Below are 14,603 nucleotides of genomic sequence, written 5' to 3'. Positions count from 1 at the left end.
TGCTGGAATTCAAAGTTCTATGCCAAGCACACATATTTGTAAAATCTACTCCCTGAATGTTTTTCTGTGCTATTTTAACACAACTATCAATCTGTTTATTTTAAACGGGTTAACTGCTGCATTAATATAGTGGAGGTAGCTGTTTGATGTTAACTGAGACATGAAGAATAGCATGCAGAGGAACCTCAAAGTTAAACTCAGGTTGATCTCAAAATGTATGTGCCTTTAAATGAATAAAGAGCAAGAAAGAATGAGCAGATCCGGAAGGGAATTTTAATATTTAAATGTGACATTTACTGCCTGTATTGAAAAGTATCAAGAACAAAAACTCTAAGTAATGTCACTGGGCAATAAGACCTTTGGACCGTCAGATCTGAGGATAATACTTCTCGCTCCTCGCCCCCCCGCCCCGCCCTGCCGCCCCCCCGCCCAAAGTTGAAATGCACAGGAGACAACAAAGATGGAGACTTGGCAGCGCTCTTATTCTGCAACAGGGAGTTGTGGGAAAGGTCATGAAGAACTTGCAACAGGCAATGCTCCAAGGTTTTGTTATAATGTCATTTCATGAATTTTAATGGCTTATGGATTTTTTTGCGTATTTTCAGTCGATTTGCCACAGTCAAGGAATAGCACTGTTTATAATGGAGCGTGAACATTTAACTTAAAAAAAAAAGCGACTATCTTATCCAATGATTTTCTTGATAAAGAATGCAATTGAACCATTTACACAGCATTACATAATGATAGAGCACAGAAGCAGGCCGTTTGGCCCAACTACTCTGTGCTGGTGTCGAGACTCCACACGAGTCTCCTCCCATTCCATCTACCTCATATCAACCTTTCAGCATATCTTTCTATTCCGTTTTCTCGCATGTACTCGTCTAGTTTCCTTTTGAAAACATCTAAGCTATTTGCCTCAACCACTTCCTGCGGTAGTTCAATATTCTAATCATTCTCTGAGTAAAGAAATTTATCCTTATTTCCCTATAGGATTTATTAGTAACTACCTTGTATTTATGGCCCCTGGTTTCGGATTCTCTCACAGGTAGAAACATTCTCTCCACATCTACCTTGCCCAACCCATTCATAATTATAAAAGACCTCTATCACATTATCTCTAAGTCTTAAAAAAAGTCCCAATCTGTTCAATCTTTCCCGATAGCTGTGATCTCTCAATTCTGGTACCATCCTAGTCGATCTTTTTTGCACTTTCTCCAATGCTTCTGTGCCCTTTTTATAGTATGGAGACCACAACTGTGCACAGTACTCTACGTGTGGCCTGAGCAGGTTCCTATACAAGTTTAACATAACTTCACTACTTTTGAATTCTATATCCCTAGAAATAAGTCCCAGTACTTTGTTATCATTTTTAGTCATTTTGCTGACCTGCGATGCTGCTTTTAATGATTTGGTCACCTGTATCCCTAGATCCCTTTGCTCTTCTACCCCATTCAGTTTCTTATTTTCTAAGGTGTAGCTGATATTTCTATTTTTCCTACCAAAGTGCATCACCTCACATTTATACATGTCAAAATTCATTTGTCACTTAACTGCTCAGTCTGCAAATTTTCTAATGTCTTCTTGTATTATGTCACATTCTTCTTCAGTGTTAGCTATACACCAGTTTGGTATCATCTGCTAATTTTGATATTGAGTTACTTGTTCCTAAGTCCAAATCATTAATGTAAATTTTGACTAGCAGTGGTCCCAGCACTGACCCTTGTGGAACACTGCTTTCTACCTACCTCCAATCTCAATAACTACTCTTTACCCCTAATCCTTGCTTTCCTTTTTAACCCAGTTTGCTATCCATTGAGCAATTTGTCCCCTGACTCCACATGCCCTAAACTTTATCATGAGCCTATCGTGTGGTGCCTAATTGAAGGCCTTTTAAAAATTCAAGTACCTGTATATAACATCTAATGCATTATCCTATTATTTGTTTACTTTAGCTGTTATCTTTTCAAATAACTCTATAAGGTTAGTTAAGCATGACTTAGCCTTAAGAATCTATGCTTATTTTCTGTCTCTAGATGCTCTTCTATCACTTCTTTTAGTATAGATTCCAGTATCTTTCCTATCACTGATGTTAAGCTGATTACACTATAGTTCCCAGGTTTTGTTCTATCTCCCTTTTTGTATATAGGAATAACGTTAGCTGTCTGCCAGTCTTCTGCCCCTCTTAGTCACAGAGTCATAACGGCACAGAAGAAGGCCATTCAGCCCATCGAGTCTGTGCCAGCTCTCTGTAGAGCAATCCAGTCAGTCCCATTCTGCCGCTCTATCCCCGTAGCCCTACAAGTTTATTTCCCTCAAGTGCCTATCCAGTCTCACCTTGAAAACATTGAGGGCTAAAAATTCGGTATCGCCGCGCCAGGTCTTTAGTGCCTGAAATTTTGCGCTCGCTCGGATTCCCGTAGCGCCCGCCTGAAATTCAGTTGCGCCGCCCCAAGACGGAGGCGGGCGCTATTGCAGGGTTTGGCCGCCTCGTTTGGGGCGATGAAAGTCAGTTTCAGGCGTCCAGCTGCCGCTGCGGCACCCGATGCGGTGCGGCAGGCTGGGGTACTGCAGGCCTCCTCCTTCTCTTAAGGAGGAGCTGCCTGCAGCCGTGAGATCGCCGCTGGATTCCCCCGGCAAATGAGCCCGGCACCACGGAGAAGTGCCGGGCTCGCGGGAGTCAGACACCAATGCCGCGGGGGGGTGGTGCAGGAGTCCGGGGAGGGAGGTGCGGCCAGGCGGCCGCCGGGAAAGCGGCCGGCCGCCCCTCCACCTTTATGCGCCGGCCTCTCGGAGCTGCAAGGCACCGTTTTTCAAACGCTGTTTGCAGCCGCTACGGGCGAGGCGGCCGCAACTGAATTTGGCCATCGGCACGGAATAGCATTGGAACCGGGGTGCTGCGCACACCGATGACGTCATCGGTGCCGGCGCAGCGCTACCGGCTAATGCCGATGTTAGGGACCAACTGAATTTCGGGCGCTAAAAAACTTCCGGCGCAAACCACTCTATAGCCAATAAGTGGGCGCAAACGCGACTGAATTTCTAGGCCTGAGTGTCTCCACTTCCACCACTTCCATTGGAAGCGAGTTCCAGGTCCTCACCACTCGCTACATAAAAAAGTTTTTCCTCACATCCCCCTGTATCTCTTGCCCAAAACCTTAAATCTGTGTCCCCTAGTCCTTGTGCCATGAACTAGTGGTAACAGTCTTTCCCCGTCTAGCATATCCAAACCCGTCATAACCTTGTACACCTCTATCAAATCACCCCACAATCTCCTTTGCTCTAATGAAAACAAATCCAGCTTCTCCAACCTGTCCTTGTAGCTAAGATCCCCCATCCCCAGAACCATTCTGTTGAATCTCCTCTGCATCCTCTCTAGTGCCTTCACATCCTTCCTAAAGTGTGGTGACCAGAACTGGATGCAATACTCCAGTTGTGGCCTAACCAGTGCTTTATAAAGCTTCAGCATAACTTCTCTACTTTTGTACTCAATACCTCTATTTATGAAGCCTAAGATCCCATATGCTTTGCTAACCACTCTCTCAATATGTCCTGCCACCTTCAAGGACCTATGTACATTAACTCCCAGGTCCCTCTGTCCCTGCACAATCTTTAAAACTGTGCCATTAAGTGCATATTGCCTCTCCCTGTTCCTTCTGCCAAAATGCATCAACTCACACTTCTCTGTATTAAATTCCATCTGCCACTTGCCTGCCCATCCTGCTAGCCTTGTTATATCCTGTTGCAGTTGATTGGTATCATCCTCACTGTTTGCCACACCCCCAAGTTTGGTGTCATCGGCAAATTTAGAAATTCTACTCTGTATTCCAATATCTAGGTCATTTATATATATATTTTAAAAAAGCAGTGGCCCCAGCACTGACCTCTGGGGAACACCACTGTCTACCATCCTCCAGTCTGAAAAACCGCCATTTATCACAACTCACTGTTTTGTGTCCTTAAGCTAATTACTTATCCAAGCTGCCACTGACCTACCTATTCCATGAGCCTCAATTTTGTTAACCAGCCTTCAATGTGGTACTTTGTCAAATGCCTTCCAAAAATATATATAGACAACATCCATTGCATTCCCTTCATCAATGCTCCCTGTTACTCCATCAAAAAATTCAATTAGATTAGTCAAACACGATCTGCCTTTTACAAATCCATGTTGGCTCTCCTTAATTAGCTTAAACCTTTCCAAGTGCCCGTTAATTTTTTTCGTTGATTATTATTTCTAAAACTTTATACACCACTGATGTTAAACTGACCGGCCTATAGTTACTAGGATTGTCCTTACACGCTTTCTTGAACAATGGTGTCACATTTGCCACTTTCCAATCCTCAGGCACCTCCCCCGCATCTAGGGAAGATTGGAAAATTATGGCAAGCTCTTCCGCTATCACCTCCCCCAATTCCCTTAGCAACCTGGGATGCAAGCCATCTGGACCAGGCAACTTACCCACTCTAAGCTTACCTTTCCAGTACATCCTGGCTATCAATTTTCACCCCTTCCATTGCTTCTGCCTTTCCCACTTCTATGGAACTTTTATATATATATACATAAACTACTGTCTCTGCTATCTTTTCCCTAGTCTCCTTAAGTGTGTGTAGGTGCATACCATCCAGACCTGGGGTCTTACCCGCTTTTACTTTTGCTAGTTTGTTAATTGTTTTCTCCCTTTCTACCCCAACTGTATTAATACTCTTTTTAAGCTCATCCTTTAGTGAAGTGTTTATTTCTTTATCTTCTTCAGTTAAAAACTCCAGCGTATTAGTTATTCAATACTTTATTACCTGTGAGTTTATCTTACTCATCCTTTAGTGGCCCTATCCCTACTTTATTTTCCTTTTGTTATTTATGTGTCTATGGAACACTTTATTATTTCTTTTTATATTCCTTAATATGGCCCAACAGTCCCCAGATTGGATGCTTGGTTTAGGCTGAGCCATTTGACATCAGGTGAGAGGCAGTAGAAGTGTTATAATTGGCTCCTGGCTGAGAAAAGGAGAAGAATCAGTTCTCGGGATCCCAAACCAGATTGCTATTCAGTGAATCCTTTGGAAAGTGTGCCTGTTGTGTGAGGATAAGATTCAGCTTAGCCATAGCTGAATAGCCTTCTGATTCTCACTGAACAGGCTCTGAAGAATGGACCCTTGGGTGAGGTATCATAAATGCTTACTCGTGCAAAACATTGGAGGAGCAGGACTGAGGAATACTATGCAGCCAGACCAAATACCACCAATTAAAAGGCTTGGTTAGTTTTATCCAAACTAATTATCATCAAGTGGCATGACTTTGACTACTTGTTTTAAGCCTATTTCTCTATCTCTACTGTTCATTCCCAGTCTGTCACTTCCCTTGGTCTAGCTTACTTTCCAACCCTATCCAGTTTATTGGGTAGAAATTACAGGCAGCTCTATTAGCAGACACATACTTGTACTCATAAGACATCAGTTTGTCCATTATTTTAATGTAGGCCATAACCTGTTTATATTTTATGGGTGAGCACCTCCATTAAAACACTGGCATAGGGACTGTTAAGCAGTCACTGTTACTGCCTACAGTGCTTTCTAGCTTTATATCATTTAGGATCCCACTTGATATATTAAGCATGAATCATCAAGTCTCCGACTGCCAGTAATAGGAACAGGCATTGTGAGGGTTTGGATACGGCAAGCATTGTTCAGATCTTTCCTAAGTGCGCACGCACCCTCCTGCCCACCATCTCAAATAATCTGAAATGAGTTCATTCAAATTCAATTCACATTACACAATTGGAAATAAGCAATTCAAAGCACATGAAAATGCTAATGATACAAAATCTGACTTGCCACCAGATTGGATAACCAGCCAGAGATGCAGGTTCTGGTATAAGGCATACCCATTAAAGTATGCAGATTCAAATCTCCCGTTCTACATGGAGCTCAAGTGACTAATGGGATGGCTCCCTGGAGTGCAAAAAGTTGAATCAGGCAACAAGCACCCCCAGTCTAAGCAAAGGCAATTATCTTAGATTGTGCGTGAACCTTCCCTTCATTGTCAGGAAGCTGGGGGGCCATGGATCACGTCGGGAACCCGGATGTTGGAGAGGAACGTTTTGCAGTGGCTTTTTAACAAAGCAAATGCAATTAAATCAGACTTCCAGGTTTCCCGACCAATTAACTGGAGCGAGTCCGATGACATCACAGATGACGCTACTTCAGCTGAGCTATTTAAAGGTGCAATGCACAGATGTCACTTAAAGGCTGGTGGAGGTGGAAGCCAGATTGTGAGAGAAGTGAGTTGGCTGTGCACTAACAATTTGATAAAACTCAAACCTTAATTATACAGGCTCAAAGGCAGAAAGCAGCCCCCAGATTTAGTAATGCCTCCTTGGAAATATTACTCCACGGAGTCATGCCCGCAGGGACATCCTCTTCCCTGCTGATGGGAGGAAGAGGCCAGCTGCTCAGATGAAAAATGCATGGTAGGAGATTGCTGACGAAGTGAGCAGCAGAAGTGTTGTTAGCAGGACTTGGATCCAGTGTTGGAAACGCTTTAAAGACCTCATGAGGTCAGGATAGGTGAGTACAATGCCACATTGCCCTACATCCTGATGTGCGTGTCACCCAACCTCCTCACTCTGCCTTCTCAAACCTACTCCGGCACATCACTTCTCACACCAACCTACCTTGCAGGTTCACCCATCCCTCACTGGCTATACACTTACACACATTCCCATCTGACCATCCCCCACTGACACTCACCCTCATCTTAATGCAATGTAACGCCTCGCCCTCATAGTCACTCTCAACGGATGTTGCCCATCCGTCCCCTCTACTCATTCCATGACTCTCACTCAAAAGGCCTCTTGTTTCCCTTCTTGCAGGAGAAGAGAGCACAGAACACCTGAGAGAGGCAGCGAACCAGTGGTGACCCTCCAATCACGACACTGCTCATTTCAGCAAAGGAGGAGGCCCTGGTGCTGAGCTGCTGGCAGAGGGAGATGGAGAGAGCGGTCCTCCCAGCTACCTGGTGAAAGAATTAAATATCATACAGCCACGTGGCATAAAACAGTCACACATGTTGACTTGATGTCAGCAGCCAGTGAAATATGATCATATGCATAATGGTAACTTAAAACATTCTTATCAGAACAGTTCTAATTCATATCTTTACTCTCCCACAGGCCCATCAAGTGTCTCCCCCACCCCCCCGCCACTGTCCAGCCAGAGGAGGAAGACGACTCCTCAGAGGAGGTTGCGGACTCTAAGGGTGCATCGTCACATGACCCATGCACACCAAGCACCAGCGCAGATATATACACGTCAGTGGGTCTAATAAGAGAGAAATAGTGTTGTCACCTGGTGTCTCACACATTACATGTGAGCAAGAGCAGATAGTGGAGACAGGGACAGCAGTGGAGAGTCCTCGTCGGAGGGTGCAGGAGGCTCCAAGCAGTTCTTAGCTGGACGTAGATGTTGAAACTCAGGGGCGGTCGACAAAGTGGAAGATTCTTGAGGAGCAACAGAAAATGCGGGAGGCTCTGGCAGGTTTTCCAGCCGCGATGTGCTCAATTGTAGGGAGAATGGAGGAGTCCATCTCCAGCATGACCAGCATGATGTCGCAGGCCATGACTATGTTGTGTTCGTCCATGGAAAAGGTGACCATGTGCATGGAGCATCAAATGCGCTAGTCGAACGAGTGCATGCCTGCTGTGACAACAGCTTGCAGATTCTGATTGCAGCCATAACTAGGGTGGATAGAAACCTAGACTTTGCTGATCATCACCCCACTGATGTGCAGCAAAGTGCATTCCAGCTCCTTGCTAGGAGGCAAGTGCGGGTGGCCCATGATGGTGAGAGCGGACATGGAAGTGGGGACTCTGCTCAAAGTGCTCCCACTTCTCCCCCGTTGCCCCCCCTCCCCCAGTCAGAGCCCCGCATGCTGCCTCATATCCCAATGACCGAGTCTGCCCCTGCACAGGTGCAAGAGTAGTAGTCTTTGGCGGGGCCCTCACAGGCTCCAAAACCCAGAAGACATCCGCCAAAAGTGTGTAAACAGTCAGAGCAGGGAAGTGATCAACCTGACTCTACCTCTGCTGAAGCCACAGGGGTTGCACGGTGTAGGAGTTGTAGGAACAGAAAGATGACACAATTGTAGGTGCACAAGGGTATGCACATGGGTGTGTTATAAAATGTTAGATGGCTAAGTTTCTGTAGAATTTTTGAGCCACATAAAATTATTTATTTGCACTACTTTCCCGTCTCGTCCATTTTTGCCTGCTATCTGGCAAGTAGCCTTATCAGTTGTAGTGAATGGTAAGGCATTACTTAAACTAGAGCAATGGGTGTGTGTGACAGCAATGGTTTGGTCATTTTAGGACTGCTTTGTGATGGTGGTGGGGAGGGGGAATTTTATTCAGCATCTGGGTGCCATATGGGTGTACTGGTGCAACCTAACTACATCGTGCCATTATGAGGCCATCCCGGGCCTCCCGGGCAGCAATGTGTGCCACTGCTGGTGCCATGTCCACTTCAGGCTCTTCCTCCTCCTCCTTCTCCTCCTCGTGTTCCTCCTGCTCCACCTCCTCATCCTCCTCCTCTGAAGAGGCTCTGCGCTCTGCGCCTTACTCCTCCTGCTGCTCCAATCCTCACTGCTGCAGTGCGCAACATACCATGGTCATTTTGGAGACCCTGGCTGGTGTATATTGAAGGGCTCTTCCAGATCTATCCAGACATCTGAAGCGCATCTTCAGCATCCCGACTGCTTGCTCTATTACACATCTTGTAATCATGTAGCTTTGATTGTAGCGCTCTTCGGCCTCATCGCTTGACCTCCTCAAGGGTGTCATCAGCCATGTCTTCAGTTGATAGCCCTTGTCTCCATGCAGCTAGCCAGTAAGTCTGGTAGGAGGTGTGAAGAGCTGAGGGAGGATGGACTGGCACAGGATGAATGAATCATGACAGCTCCCTGGGAATCTGGCACACATATACATGATTTTTTTGTAATTGCAGAGAAGCTGCACACTGAGGGAATGGAAGTGTTTATGGTTCACGAACACTCCTGGCTGATCCGGGGGCGCCTTGATGGCCACATGTGATCAGTTGATGACAACCTGCACCCGTGGGAAGCCAGCCAGAGCCACAAAGCCAAGCGCCCGCTCAGCCTGACTGGCTTCATTTGTGGCAAAGTGTACATAAGTGGTTGACTTGTCAAACCTGGCATCGGTCACCTGGACGATGCATTTGTGGGCGGCCGACTGCGAGATCCTGCAAATGTCTCCTGCAGTTTGAGGTGAAGAAGTTGAGGGCGGTGCTGACTTTGACAGCCACTGGTAACGCAGGACCTCCAGGTCCACTTGGCAGCAGGTCTTCTTCCAGCAGGCTACAAATGTCTGCCATGGCCTGATGCAATAGCCTGAGCCTCCTGAGGCACTGGTGTTCAGTCATGACCAGGAAGCTGATCCTCTGCCTAAATACCCTGTGGTGGGGCTATCGCCTCCTGCAAGGTGCACCCCTGTGCTCATCCGCTCTCTCCTGTGGAGCGGCAGGTCGGTGATGAGAAGGCTGCTGCTGCTCCTGCTGGTGTTGCTGCTGGGGCTTATCTTAGTCCTTATCTGAGGTCCAAGATGAAACAACATAAGCGGCACCCATGCTGATCTGATATTTGACAGAAGTAATGTGGAGATCAGAGGCACAATCCTCCAATGTAGTGAGAGTGACTTCCAAAGTTGTAGAAATCAACTGCAAACTCCTGAAAGCAAACTCTCAGCACAAATGGTGTCAGCAAGAGCCTTTCTCTTAGGCAAGGAAGCAGGTGTGAGGTGTGAGTATTTATGTGATTTTTTTAAACAAACAGGAATATGGTATTGAGATAGAGGATCAGCCATGATCATATTGAATGGCGGAGCAGGCTCGTAGGGCTGAATGTGTAGTGTATGTACCTTTTAGAGCGAACTACTTTTACAGCTCCTGTATACTGTAGTACCGGCAGTGACCACACCTGTATATAAGCCTTGAGCATGTCTCTGTACTGCCAGTCTTGAGACTACCCTACTCCAGTAAACACCTGTTGATTGTTAAGTTACAGCCTCCGTGTAGTTATTGGAAAACATCATACTCTAAGGATCACGGATCCAACAGTGGCGACGAGGTCGATTAGAATCTACCTGCAACTCTGCATTTCCCTTCAAGGATTCACTCCGGGAGGGCGGCGGAAGAAAGTCGAGGCCAGAAGCACGGGGGTCGACCACAAGCAACCGCCCAGTCATCCGGCAGAGAGTGAACATCGCAGGGGAGGCTGTTGAGAGCCGGGCTTGGTTCCCCAGCCACGACGATCCAGCAACAGACTGGCAACAGGTACAGCGCAGACCCTTCCCGGACAGCGGCGGCTGGAGCCAACCGACGGCAGAGAAAAAGCCGAGCAGCGTCGACGGGGTAAGAGAGAGGGTGAAGTGCACAGGGTGCAGCTGGGGGTTGAAAACCGAGCGGCATCGAGGAAAAACAAAAAGAGAGAGAGAGGGTAAAGCAGCAGCCGGGTTCAGGACTGAGCGGCGGAAACGGGAAAGGCGCACAGGAGAACGCGCAGAGCACAGCCAGGGCTCAAGGGCTGAACAGCGTCCGCGGGGAGAAGAAGGGAGAGCGCGGGAGATGCCATTGAGCCGCAGAGAAGAAGGGAGAGCGTGGGAGATGCCATTCTTAGAAGCCGCAGCGGAGAAGAAGGGCGAGCGCGGGAAGAAAGGAAAGCGCGGGAGACGCCATTTTGTGCCAGCGGAGAAGAAGGGAGAGCGTGGGAGACGCCATTTTAGACAGTTAAATCACACCCAGGGATGCCGAAGAGTGGCAGTATCTCTGCGTTCGACAATGAAGTTGAATACTGGGCGACATATGTGGAACGCATTGAGGTGTACTGCAGGGCGAATGAAGTGCCAGATGCGAGGAAAGCACTGGTTTTGTTAAATTCCATGGGTGCAAAAACTTATGGCTTATTGCGAAACCTAATAACCCCAGAGAAGCCCATGGATAAGAATTTCGGAAGCATAGTAGAAATCCTACAGGACCACTTAATCCCCACACCGCTGCTGATAGCAGAAAGATTTAAGTTCCACAAAAGGAACCAGCATAAAGATGAAAGTAATGCTAAGTACTTAACAGAGCTGCGCAAGCTATCGAAACACTGCCAGTTTGGAGTGGGACTAGCAGATACGTTAAGGGACAAGTTTGTGTGTGGGCTTCAAAGTGAAGGAACCCAGAAACGGCTTCTATCAGAAAAGGATCTTACGCTGGACAAGGCTTTCAACATGGCAGTATCACACGAAGCAGCCGCAAGGGGCGCTGCAGAGATACAACGGAGACCGCAAGAATAAGGCACCAATGAAATGTCATATGGAGCAGGGAAGTGTTATCGCTGCGGCAGAACAACACACGACCAGAAGGATTGTTGGTTCAAGGACCAAGTGTGCAGACAGTGTGGAAAAGCAGGACACATAGCAAGAGTCTGCAGGTCAGGGAAGAAAACCAACAGCAAGAAATCTCCACAGGAGAAGTACAAAAAGGTACATAAGGTGATGGACCGTAGTTCAGATGAACAGAAAAGTGATACAGACTCCGGAAGCAAGGAGCTGGGTTGTCTGAAACTACATAAGGTAACCAAAATGGAGGATCACCACACTATCTGGGTCACACTCAAGATAGACGGAGTCCAAGTGAAAATGGAATTGGACACAGGATCAGCCCTAACAGTCATAAACCAAAGGGACTACAAGCGGCTATTTTCACATATACCCTTGAAAGCTACAGAGATTGTCTTGAAGACGTACACGGGGCAAAAAGTCTACCCAAAGGAAAAATAAGGGTGAAAGTGATATACAAAGGCCAGGAAATACCTAAAATGGACCTATATGTATTGCCAGATGGAGGACCACCACTATTAGGACGTGAATGGATCTGGAAGATACAATTAGATTGGCATTCCATACAGGCACTGAAGGTTGAGGCCAAAAAGGATGACGACGTCACACCTGCATGACTGTCAAAAATGCTAACTGACGCAAAAGAAGTGTTCCAGGAGGGACTCGGAACACTAAAAGGCATAACAGCAACGATTAAAATAGAGGAAAATGCAAGCCCAAAGTTTCTTAAGGCCAGACCAGTGCCTTATGCGATCCGACCAGCCACTGAAGCAGAGCTGGAAGGGTTGGAACGTTCAGGAGTACTGTCCAACGTAGACTGGAGAGAGTGGGCTACACCCATTGTTCCTGTAATGAAGAGGTCGTTGAGTAATACGCCTGGGGAACCAAAGAAGGTCCGCATCTGTGGGGTTTTAAGGTGACAGTGAACCCAGTCCTTCACACGGTACAATAGCCGCTTCCACGGATTGAGGATATTTTTACCTCACTATCTGGAGGTAAACCCTTCACCAAAATTGATCTAGCCCAGGCGTACTTGCAAATGGAGGTAGAAGAAGCCTCGAAACAATACCTCACGATCAACACTCATAAAGGTCTATACCAATACAACCGGCTGGTGTTCGGGGTAGCATTGGCTCCGGCTATTTGGCAAAGGGCAATGGATCAAGTCCTGCAAGGGATTCCAGGGACCCAGTGTTGTTTGGACGACATCCTGGTCACGGGCGAAAATGACAGTGATCACTTCGCCAACCTGGAGAAGGTGCTCACTAGATTAAAGGAATATGGGCTACGAGCTAATCGCCACAAGTGTGAGTTTTTCCAGAAGCAGATCTCGTATTGTGGCCACGTTATTGATGAAGAGGGGTTACATAAGTCCCCTGAAAAGATTGAGGCAGTAGTCAAGGCTCCAGCACCAGAAAATGTGTCACAACTGAGGTCGTTCCTCGGGCTGGTGAACTACTACCATAAGTTCTTACCAAATTTGTCTACAGTATTACACCCACTGAACACCCTACTGCAAACGGGGGTACCATGGAAGTGGAATGACGAACGTAAACGAGCTTTCCAGAAGTGCAAAGAATTGATCACATCAAAAGAGGTGTTGGCCCATTTCAACCCAGCACTACCACTTCGTTTGGCATGTGATGCACCACCCTATGGTATTGGAGCGGTGCTGTCACACAAATTCCCAGATGGGTTGGAGAGGCCAGTAGCCTTTGCGTCTCGGTCACTAACCTCAGCCGAGCGCAACTACGCCCAGATTGACAGGGTGGCCCTCAGCCTAGTATGGGGAGTAAAAAAATTCAACCACTATCTGCATGGGCAGAAGTTCACCTTGCTGACTGACCACCAACCACTTGTCTCCATCTTTAATCCAAAGAAGGGCGTTCCGGTGATGACTGCACAATGGTTACAAAGATGGTCCCTTTTTCTAGGGGCGAACCAATATGAAATAAAATATAAAGGCACAAAACAGCATGGAAACGCTGATGGGCTATCACGCCTGCCACTGCCTACTGTGGAGGAAGCACCAGCAGTGGACCCTATCGAGATATTTTATTCGTCAATAATTGAACGATTGCCAGTAACTAACGCGGATATAGAGAAGGAGACCCGCAATGATCCGACACTGTATCGGGTATATGATTTGACGGTGAGGGGATGGCCAACACATGGCGACTCACTGTTGTCAGCATTCTCATCCAGAAGAGAACAGCTGTCAGTATGCCAGGGGACAGTGATGTGTGGATCCCGAGTTGTAATTCCACCCAAGTTAAGGGAGAGAGTGCTAAATGAGCTTCACGAAGGTCATCTGGGAGGGGTGAAAATGAAAAGCCTTGCTAGGGCTTATGTGTGGTGGCCGGGGATCGCTCAACAAATTGAGGACCTAACCAAGAGCTGCTCAGGATGCCAGAAGGTCCAAAATGCACCACCACATGCCCCTCTACACCCATGGGAGTGGCCCTCCTCTCCATGGCAATGGGTGCATATTGATTTTGCTGGTCCATTCATGGACTCAATGTTATTAATAGCAGTGAATGCTCACTCAAAATGGCCTGAGTTGATAAAAATGTCCTCAACCACTACAGAGAAAACGATTGCAGTCCTACGGACCATATTTGCCAGGAACGGCTTGCCAGAGCAGATTTGCTCTGATAATGGACCACAGTTTGTGTCCGAAGAGTTTCGGAAATTTATGATAAGGAATGGGATAAGGCATTACACATCCACCCCGTATCATCCAGCCACAAGTGGATTGGCTGAGAGGTTCATACAAACCTTTAAAAAGGCGATAAAGGCCATGTGCGATGATGAAATTCCACTACAGCATAAGGTGGACAATTTCCTGTTAGCCTACAGAAATGCGACACATGCAGTTACCAACCAGACCCTGGCCATGATGTTCTTTAACCGAAGGTTGAGATCTTGTCTGGATTTGCTCAGGCCAAATGTGCAAAGAAATGTTGAGGACAAACAATTCCAGCACATCAATGAGAAGCCGACAAGGAGCTTTAATGTAGGACAACCAGTCTTGGCCCGTGACTACCGAACAGAGAAATGGCAACCCGGAACGATATGCACACGGCAGGGGCCATTAATGTACACAGTGGATGTCGGGGAGAACATTGTGAGACGCCACGTCGACCAGATCTTACCGTCACAGGAACAAGTCAACCCCATGTCTCGTGTACATGGGGATGAACCCGACAT

Source organism: Somniosus microcephalus, chromosome 7 (assembly GCF_052327205.1).
Source record: "Somniosus microcephalus isolate GS21.2 chromosome 7, FLI_Smic_1.0, whole genome shotgun sequence".
Classification (NCBI taxonomy): Eukaryota; Metazoa; Chordata; class Chondrichthyes; order Squaliformes; family Somniosidae; genus Somniosus; species Somniosus microcephalus.
Note: the sequence above shows the minus strand (reverse complement) of the source record.